Raw genomic sequence first — 11405 nt, 5'->3', positions numbered from 1 at the left:
GGCCTTTTGTGATACTCTCGATGAGGGGCTTTTTGGTATACTCGATCGTGGGGCTTTTGTTATACTCCGATTAGGGGACTTTATTATACTCGATCATGGGCCTGCAACCTGGATCAGGGGACTTGTTTTACTCGATCAGGGGACTTTGTTATACTCGATGAGGGGGCGTTTGTTATACTCGATCAGGGATGAGGGCGTTTGTTATACTCTCGATCAGGGCCTTTGTTAACTCGATCAGGGCCGTTGTTTTATCGATAAGGGCCTTTGTTATACTCTTCATTTCAGGGGAATTCTATATACTTCGTTCAGAGTGACTTTTGTTATAGTCGATTAGGGGCCTCGTTATACCTGGATCAGGGACTTTGTTATTCTCGATTAGGGACTTCTTGTTATACTTATCGCGGGACTTTGTTATATTATTTTAGGGCCAAGCATATACTCGATGAGGGCCTTTGTTTATCTGTTCAAGGGACTTTATTATACTTGATAGGACTTTGTTATACTCGATGAGGGCCTTTTGTTAAATTCGATCAAAAGCCTTTGTTTTTCCCTTCATACCTTTGTTATAATCTATCAGGACTTTTGATATATCTCGATCAGGGATCAAGTTATACCTGATTAGGTATTTGTTATACTCGATCAGGACTTTTGTTATACCTGATCATTTGACTTTGTTATACTCGATTAGGGCTTGTTATACTCTCGATCAGGGATCTTTTGTTATACTCTGATTAGGGACTTTGCTATACTCGATCAGGGTCTGTTACACTTGATCAGAGGCCTTTTGTTGCACTTTTGACCAGGGACTTTTGTTATACCTCGATGGAGGTGCCTTTTGTTCTACTCGATAAGGGAATTTGGTTATACTGGGATCAGTGGACTTTTTATACCATGATATGGGATTTGGTTATTCTCGGATCAGGGGACTCTTGTTACTCGATCAGAGTGAATTTGTTATACTCGGGATTAGGGCATTTGTTATAATTCTGTTCAGGGGACTTTGATATACTCAATCAGGGACATTGTTATGCCCGGATCAGGACTTGTTATAATCGATGAGGGCCTTTTGGTGATACTCTCGGGATCAGGGCTGTGGTATACTCTGGGATCAGGGGTTTGTTATACCCGGATCAGGGCCTTTGTTAACTGGATCAGGGGCCTTTGTTTTTTCTAGATAAGGGCCTTGTTATACTCTTCAGGGACTTTGTTATACTCGATCAGGGGACTTTGTTATACTCGATCAGTGGCCTTGTTATACTCGAACAGGGACTTTGTTATTCTCGATCAGGGAACTTTGTTATACTCGATCAGGGGACTTTGTTTTACTCGATCAGGGGACTTTGTTATACTCTATCAAAGTTCTTTGTTATTATCGATGAGGGGCCTTTGTTATAGTCGATTAGGAGCCTGTGTTATACTCGATCAGGGGTCTCCGTTATAATCGATCAGGGGAGTTTGTTATACCCGATCAGTGGCCTTTGTTATACACGAACAGGGGACTTTGTTATACTCGATCAGGGGACTTTGTTATACTATTTTAGGGGCTGTTGTTATACTCGATCAGGGGCCTTTGTTATACTCGTTCAAGGGACTTTGTTATACTCGATAAGGGGCCAATGTTAAACTCGATCAGCGGCCTTTTTTTTCTCGATGAGAGGCCTTTGTTATAATCTATCAGGGGACTTTGTTATACTCGATGAGGGGACTTTGTTATACTCGATCAGGGGACTTTGTTATACTCGATCAGGGTACTTTGTTATACTCGAACAGGGGACTTTGATATACTCGATCAGGGGACTTAGTTATACTCGATCAGTGGCCTTTGTTATACTCGAACAGGGGACTTTGTTATTCTCGATCAGGGGACTTTCTTATACTCGGTCAGGGGACTTTGTTATATTACTTTAGGGCCGTTGTTATACTCGATGACGGGCCTTTGTTATACTCGTTCAAGGGACTCTATTATTACTCGATCAGGGGACTTTTTTATACTCGATGAGGGGCCTTTGTTAAACTCGATCAGAGGCCCTTCTTTTTCTCGATCATGGGCCTTTGTTATAATCTATCAGGGGACTTTGTTATACTTGACGAGGGGGCTTTGTTAGACTCGATCAGGGGACTTTGTTATACTCGATCAGGGGTCTTTGTTAACTGGATCAGGAGCCTTTGTTTTTCTAGATAAGGGGCCTTTGTTATACTCTTTAGGGGACTTTGTTATACTCCATCAAAGTTCTTTGTTATTATCGATGAGGGGCCTTTGTTATAGTCGATTAGGAGCCTGTGTTATACTCGATCATGGGCCTTTGTTATAATCTATCAGGGGACTTTGTTATACTTGACGAGGGGGCTTTGTTATACTCGATCAGAGGACTTTCTTATACTCGATTAGGGGCATTTGTTATACTCGTTCAGGGGACTTTGATATACTCAATCAGGGGACATTGTTATGCTCGATCAGGGGACTTTGTTATAATCGATGAGGGGCCTTTGTGATACTCGATCAGGGGGCTGTAGTATACTCGATCAGGGGGTTTGTTATACTCGATCAGGGGACTTTGTTATACTCGACCAGGGGCCTTTGTTAACTGGATCAGGGGCCTTTGTTTTTCTAGATAAGGGGCCTTTGTTATACTCTTCAGGGGATTTTGTTATACTCGATCAGGGGACATTGTTATACTCGATCAGTGGCCTTTGTTATACTCGAACAGGGGACTTTGTTATTCTCGATCAGGGGACTTTCTTATACTCGGTCATGGGACTTTGTTTTGCTCGATCAGGGGACTTTGTTATACTCCATCAAAGTTCTTTGTTATTATCGATGAGGGGCCTTTGTTATAGTCGATTAGGAGCCTGTGTTATACTCGATCAGGGGCCACTGTTATAATCGATCAGGGGACTTTGTTATACCCGATCAGTGGCCTTTGTTATACACGAACAGGGGACTTTGTTATACTCGATCAGGGGACTTTGTTATACTCGGTCATGGTACTTTGTTATATTATTTTAGGGGCCGTTGTTAAACTCGATGAGGGGCCTTTTGTTATACTCGTTCAAGGGACTTTGTTATACTCGATCAGGGGACTTTGTTACACTCGATCAGGGGCCTTTGTTGTACTCGACCAGGGGACTTTGTTGTACTCGACGAGGGGACTTTGTTATACTCGATCAGGGGATTTTGTTATACTCGATCAGGGGACTTTGCTATAATCGATCATTTGACTTTGTAATACTCGATTAGGGGGCTTTGTTATACTCGATCAGGGGACTTTGTTATACTCGACTAGGGACTTTGTTATACTCGATCAGGAGACTTTGTTACACTCGATCAGAGGCCTTTGTTGTACTCGACCAGGGGACTTTGTTATACTCGATGAGGTGCCTTTGTTCTACTCGATAAGGGGAATTTGTTATACTCGATAAGTGGACTTTGTTATACTCGATAAGGGGACTTTGTTATTCTCGATCAGGGGGACTTTGTTATACTCGATCAGAGGACTTTGTTATTCTCGATTAGGGGCATTTGTTATACTCGTTCAGGGGACTTTGATATACTCAATCAGGGGACTTTGTTATGCTTGATCAGGGGACTTTGTTATACTCGATGAGGGGCCATTGTGATGCTCGATGAGGGGGCTGTGGTATACTCGATTAGGGGGTTGTTATACTCGATCAGGGGTCTCTGTTATAATCGATGAGGGGACTTTGTTATACCCGATCAGTGGCCTTTGTTATACACGAACAGGGGACTTTGTTATACTCGATCAGGTAACTTTGTTATACTATTTTTGGGGCCGTTGTTATACTCGATGAGGGGCCTTTGTTATACTCGTTCAAGGGACTTTGTTATACTCGATAAGGGGCCATTGTTAAACTCGATCAGGGGCCTTTGTTGTACTCGACCAGGGGACTTTGTGTACTCGACCAGGGGACTTTGTTATACTCGATTAGGGAACTTTGTTATACTCGATCAGGGGACTTTGTTATACTCGATAAGGTGACTTTGTTATTCTCGATCAGGAGGACTTTGTTATACTCGATCAGGGGACTTTGTTATACTCGACTAGGGACTTTGTTATACTCGATCAGGAGACTTTGTTACACTCGATCAGAGGCCTTTGTTGTACTCGACCAGGGGACTTTGTTATACTCGATGAGGTGCCTTTATTCTACTCGATAAGGGGAATTTGTTATACTCGATAAGTGGACTTTGTTATACTCGACAAGGGGGCTTTCTTATACTCGATCAGGGGACTTTGTTATACTCGTTTAGGGGACTTTGTTATACTCAATCAGCGGAAAATTGTTATGCTCGAATAGGTGACTTTGTTATATTCGATGAGGGGCCTTTGTGATACTCGATGAGGGGGCTTTGGTATACTCGATCAGGGGGCTTTGTTATACTCGATCAGGGGACTTTATTATACTCGATCAAGGGCCTTTGCAAACTCGATCAGGGGACTTTGTTTTACTCGATCAAGGGACTTTGTTATACTCGATGAGGGTCCTTTCTTATACTCCATGAGGCGCGTTTGTTATACTCGATCAGGGGCCTTTGTTAACTCGATCAGGGGCCCTTGTTTTTCTCGATAAGGGGCCTTTGTTATACTCTATCAGGGGACTTTGTTATACTCGTTAAGAGGACTTTGTTATAGTCGATTAGGGGCCTCTGTTATACTCGATCAGGGGACTTTGTTATACTCGGTCATGGGACTTTGTTATATTACTTTAGGGCCGTTGTTATACTCGATGAGGGGCCTTTGTTACACTCGTTCAAGGGACTTTATTATACTCGATAAGGGGACTTTGTTATACTCGATGAGGGGCCTTTGTTAAACTCGATCAGAGGCCTTTGTTTTTCTCCTTCATGGGCCTTTGTTATAATCTATCAGGGGACTTTGTTATACTCGACGAGAGGACTTTGTTATACTCGATCAAGGGATTTTGTTATACTCGATCAGGGCACTTTTTTATACTCGACCAGGGGACTTTGATATATCTCGATCAGGGGACTTTGTTATACTCGATTAGGGGACTTATTTATACTCGATCAGGGGACTTTGTTATACCCGATCATTTGACTTTGTTATACTCGATAAGGGGGCTTTGTTATACTCGATCAGGGGACTTTTTTATACTCGATTAGGGACTTTGTTATACTCGATCAGGGGACTTTGTTACACTCGATCAGAGGCCTTTGTTGTACTCGACCAGGGGACTTTGTTATACTCGATGAGGTGCCTTTGTTCTACTCGATAAGGGGAATTTGTTATACTCGATCAGTGGGGACTTTGTTATACTCGGGGACTCTCGATCAGGGGACTTTGTTATACCCGATTAGGGGCATTTGTTATACTCGTTCAGGGGACTTTGATATACTCAATTAGGGGACATTGTTATGCTCGATCAGGGGACTTTGTTATAATCGATGAGGGGCCTTTGTGATACTCGATCAGGGGGCTGTGGTATACTCGATCAGGGGGTTTGTTATACTCGATCAGGGGACCTTGTTATACTCGATCAGGGGCCTTTGTTTTTCTAGATAATGGGCCTTTGTTATACTCTTCAGGGGACTTTGTTATACTCGATCAGGGGACTTTGTTATACTCGATCAGTGGCCTTTGTTATACTCGAACAGGGGACTTTGTTATTCTCGATCAGGGGACTTTGTTATACTCGATCAGGGGACTTTGTTTTACTCTATCAAAGTTCTTTGTTATTATCGATGATGGACCTTTGTTATAGTCGATTAGGAGCCTGTGTTATACTCGATCAGGTGTCTCTGTTATAATCGATCAGGGGACTTTGCTATACCGGATCAGTGGCCTTTGTTATACACGAACAGGGGACTTTGTTATACTCGATCAGGGGACTTTGTTATACTATTTTAGGGGCTGTTGTTATACTCGATCAGGGGCCTTTGTTATACTCGTTCAAGGGACTTTGTTATACTCGATAAGGGGCCATTGTTAAACTCGATGAGCGGCCTTTTTTTTCTCGATGAGAGGCCTTTGTTATAATCTATCAGGGGACTTTGTTATACTCGATGAGGGGACTTTGTTATACTCGATCAGGGGACTTTGTTATACTCGATCAGGATACTTTGTTAACTCGATCAGGGGCCCTTGTTTTTCTCGATAAGGGGCCTTTGTTATACTCTATCAGGGGACTTTGTTATACTCGTTCAGAGGACTTTGTTATAGTCGATTAGGGGCCTCTGTTATACTCGATCAGGGGACTTTGTTGTTCTCGATTAGGGGACTTTGTTATACTCGGTCATGGGACGTTGTTATATTACTTTAGGGCCGTTGTTATACTCGATGAGGGGCCTTTGTTACACTCGTTCAAGGGACTTTATTATACTCGATAAGGGGACTTTGTTATACTCGATGAGGGGCCTTTGTTAAACTCGTTCAGAGGCCTTTGTTTTTCTCGATCATGGGCCTTTGTTATAATCTATCAGGGGACTTTGTTATACTCGACTAGGGACTTTGTTATACTCGATCAGGGGATTTTATTATACTCGATCAGGGGACTTTGTTGTACTCGACCAGAGGACTTTGTTATACCCGATGAGGTGCCTTTGTTCTACTCGATAAGGGGAATTTGTTATACTCGATCAGTGGACTTTGTTATACTCGATAAGGGGACTTTGTTATTCTCGATCAGGGGGACTTTGTTATACTCGATCAGAGGACTTTGTTATTCTCGATTAGGGGCATTTGTTATACTCGTTCAGGGGACTTTGATATACTCAATCAGGGGACTTTGTTATGCTCGATCAGGGGACTTTGTTATACTCGATGAGGGGCCTTTGTGATGCTCGATCAGGGGGCTGTGGTATACTCGATCAGGGGGTTTGTTATACTCGATCTTGGGACTTTGTTTTACTCGACCAGGGGCCTTTGTTAACTGGATCAGGGGCCTTTGTTTTTCTAGATAAGGGGCCTTTGTTATACTCTTCAGGGGATTTTGTTATACTCGATCAGGGGACATTGTTATACTCGATCAGTGGCCTTTGTTATACTCGAACAGGGGACTTTGTTATTCTCGATCAGGGGACTTTCTTATACTCGGTCAGGGGACTTTGTTATATTACTTTAGGGCCGTTGTTATACTCGATGAGGGGCCTTTGTTACACTCGTTCAAGAGACTTTATTATACTCGATAAGGGGACTTTGTTATACTCGATGAGGGGCCTTTGTTAAACTCGATCAGAGGCCTTTGTTTTTCTCCTTCATGGGCCTTTGTTATAATCTATCAGGGGACTTTGTTATACTCGACGAGGGGACTTTGTTATACTCGATCAAGGGATTTTGTTATACTCGATCAGGGCACTTTTTTATACTCGACCAGGGGACTTTGATATATCTCGATCAGGGGACTTTGTTATACTCGATTAGGGGACTTTGTTATACTCGATCAGGGGACTTTGTTATACTCGATCATTTGACTTTGTTATACTCGATTAGGGGGCTTTGTTATACTCGATCAGGGACTTTGTTATACTCGATTAGGGACTTTGTTATACTCGATCAGGGGACTTTGTTACACTCGATCAGAGGCCTTTGTTGTACTCGACCAGGGGACTTTGTTATACTCGATGAGGTGCCTTTGTTCTACTCGATAAGGGGAATTTGTTATACTCGATCAGTGGACTTTGTTATACTCGATAAGGGGACTTTGTTATTCTCGATCAGGGGGACTTTGTTATACTCGATCAGAGGACTTTCTTATACTCGATTAGGGGCATTTGTTATACTCGTTCAGGGGACTTTGATATACTCAATCAGGGGACATTGTTATGCTCGATCAGGGGACTTTGTTATAATCGATGAGGGGCCTTTGTGATACTCGATTAGGGGGCTGTGGTATACTCGATCAGGGGGTTTGCTATACTCGATCAGGGGACTTTGTTATACTCGATCAGGGGCCTTTGTTAACTGGATCAGGGGCCTTTGTTTTTCTAGATAAGGGGCCTTTGTTATACTCTTCAGGGGACTTTGTTACACTCGATCAGGGGACTTTGTTATACTCGATCAGTGGCCTTTGTTATACTCGAACAGGGGACTTTGTTATTCTCGATCAGGGGACTTTGTTATACTCGATCAGGGGACTTTGTTTTACTCGATCAGGGGACTTTGTTATACTCCATCAAAGTTCTTTGTTATTATCGATGAGGGGCCTTTGTTATAGTCGATTAGGAGCCTGTGTTATACTCGATCAGGGGTCTCTGTTATAATCGATCAGGGGACTTTGTTATACCCGATCAGTGGCCTTTGTTATACACGAACAGGGGACTTTGTTATACTCGATCAGGGGACTTTGTTATACCATTTTAGGGGCTGTTATTATACTCGATCAGGGGCCTTTGTTATACTCGTTCAAGGGACTTTGTTATACTCGATAAGGGGCCATTGTTAAACTCGATCAGCGGCCTTTTTTTTCTCGATGAGAGGCCTTTGTTATAATCTATCAGGGGACTTTGTTATACTCGATGAGGGGACTTTGTTATACTCGATCAGGGGACTTTGTTATACTCGATCAGCATTTCAAGGCATCGACCAGGGACTTTTGATATACCTGATCAGGGACTAGTTGCGGTTTCAATCAGGACTTTGTTGGCACTCTCGATCAGCAGACTTTCTGCTTATACTTCCGGGATCAGGGACTTTTTGTTATAATGCTGATCAGGGTTCTTTTGTTATTACGATAGAGGGCTTCCTCACAGGTCGAATTGGGGGCCCTGATATACTCGATCAGTAATCGTTATACTCAGATCAGGGACTTTTGTTATAATTTTGATCAGTGGGCCTTGTTATACCTGAACAGGGGACTTGTTATATACCTTTACTCAGTGGACTTTGTTATACTCGGTCATGGTACTTTTGTTATATTATTTTTAGGCTGTTGTTAAACTCAGATGAGGGGCCTTTGTTATACTCGTTCAAGGGACTTTGTTATACTCTGGATCAGGGACTTTGTTACACTTCGAACAGCCTTTAGTTGTACTCTGACCAGGGACTTCTGGTTGTACCTGACCAAAGGACTTTGTTATACTCGATTAGGGAACCTTGTTATACTCGATCAGGGGACTTTGTGGTTTTACTTGGATGAGGTGCCTTTGTTCTGCTGATAAGGGAAATTTGTTATACTCTGACCAGGGACTTTTGTTGTAATTTCGGACAAGGGCGCTTTCTTTATACTCGGATCAGGGGACTTTGTTATACTCGTTCAGGGACTTTGTTATACTGATCAGGGAATTTGTTATGCTCGATGAGGGATTTTGTTATATTCGATGAGGAGCCTTGTGATACCTGATGAGGGGGGCTCTGGGTATACTGATCAGGGGCTTTTTTATACTCGGATCAGGACTTTGTGATACTCGACTGGGACCTGCAAATTTGGATTAGGGACTTTGTTAGTTCTCGATCAGGCATTTTGTTATAATCTGATAGGGCCTTTGTTATACTTTGGATGAGGGGCGTTTGGTTATACTCGATCAGGGGCCTTTGTTAACTCGTGATCAGGGGCCCTTGTTTTTCTCTGGATAAGGGCCTTTTGTTATAATTTTTCTAGGGAATTTTGTTATACTGTTCAGAAGACTTTTGTTTATAGTCGATTAGGGGCCCTGTTATTCTGCTGATCAGGGACTTTTTGTTCTCGATCAGTAATTTTGTTATACTTTCGGTCATGGGACTTTTGTTATATTACTTTTAGGGGCTGTGTTATACTCGATGAGGGGCCTTTTGTTACACCTGTTCAAGGGACTTTATTATACTCGATAAGGGACTTTGTTACTCGATCAGTGACTTGTTATACTCGATAAGGGACTTTGTTATTCTCGATCAGGGGGACTTTTGTTATACCTGATCAGAGGATTATTCTTTATACTGATTAAAGTTGTTACCGTTCAGGGATTTTGATATATCAATCAGGGTACATTGTTATGCTTGATCTGTGGATTTTGTTAATCGATGAGGGGCCTTTGGATACTTATAGGGGGTGTATACCATCAGGGGCTATACTCGATCAGGGATCTGTTATATTCGATGATCAGGGGACTTTATGCGATACCGACTGGCGACCTTGCAATCTGATTAGGGGACTCTTGCTATACCCTCGATCAGCATTTTGTTGGCACGCTGATGAGGGGCCTTTGTTAAACTTTATGAGGGGCGCTTGTTATACCGCGACTAGCCTCGTTTAAACTCCGGATCAGTCTTCGTGTTTTTCTGATAAGGGCCTTGTTATACTCTCTTCTTCAGGGAATTTGTTATGCACTCCAGAAGCATCTTTGGTTATAGTCGAATAGGGCCTTGTTACCGATCAGGACTTTTTGTTCTCGATCAGGGACTTTGGTTATACTCGTCAAGGGACTTTGTTTTTATTACTTAGGTCAGTTGTTATACCATGAGGGCCTTTGTTACACTTGTTCAAGGGACTTTATTATACTGATAAGTGACTTTGTTATACTCGGGATGATGGTTTTGTTAAACTCTGATCAGAGGCCATTATTTCTGATCTGCAAGCCTTGTTATAATCTATCAAGGACTTCTTGTTATACTCGACGAGGGACTTTGTTATACCTGTGGACCGAGGATTTCGGCTTATACTCGATCAGGACTGCAATACCTGGATCATTTGACTTTGTAATACTTGATTAGGGGGCTTTTGTTATACTCGATCAGGGACTTTGTTATACCTGACTTGGGACTTTGTTATACTCTGGATCAGGAGACTTTGTTGTTAACTCTCGGATCAGGAGGCCTTTTGCTAATGGGACTAGGTGATTCCCGTTATACTCTGATGTTGAGGGTGCCTTTTGTTCTACTCGATAAGGGGAATTTGTTATACCGGATCAGTGGACTTTTTGTTATACCTGATAAGGGGGACTTTTGTTATTCTCGGATCAGGGGACTTGTTATACTCGATCAGAGGATCTTTGTTATTCTCGATTAGTACTTGTTGTACTCGTTCAGGGAACGATATACTCAATCAGGGACAGTTGTTGGTTTCGATCAGGGACTTTTGTTATAATCGATAGGTGCCTGTGATACTCGATCAGGGCTGGGGTATAATTTGATCAGGGGATTGTTATACCGGATCAGGGACTTTGTTATATCGACCAGGGCCTTTGGTTAACTGATGAGGGCCTTGTTTTCTTTTCTAGGATATGGGCCTTGTTATACTCTTCAGGGGATTTTGTTATACTCGATCAGGGGACATTATTATACCGATCAGTGTGGCCTTTTGGTTATACCTTCCGAACAGGGGAATTTGCTATTCTCGATCAGGATTTCTTATACTCGGTCATGGGACTTTGTTATATTACTTAGGGCCGTTGGTTATACTCGATGAGTGGCCTTTTGGTTATACCTCAGCGTTCAAGGACTCTATTACGTCTG

This window comes from Homarus americanus, unplaced genomic scaffold, assembly GCF_018991925.1.
Source record: "Homarus americanus isolate GMGI-L3 unplaced genomic scaffold, GMGI_Hamer_2.0 scaffold56333, whole genome shotgun sequence".
Taxonomy (NCBI): Eukaryota; Metazoa; Arthropoda; class Malacostraca; order Decapoda; family Nephropidae; genus Homarus; species Homarus americanus.
This window is presented reverse-complemented; position numbering follows the sequence as displayed.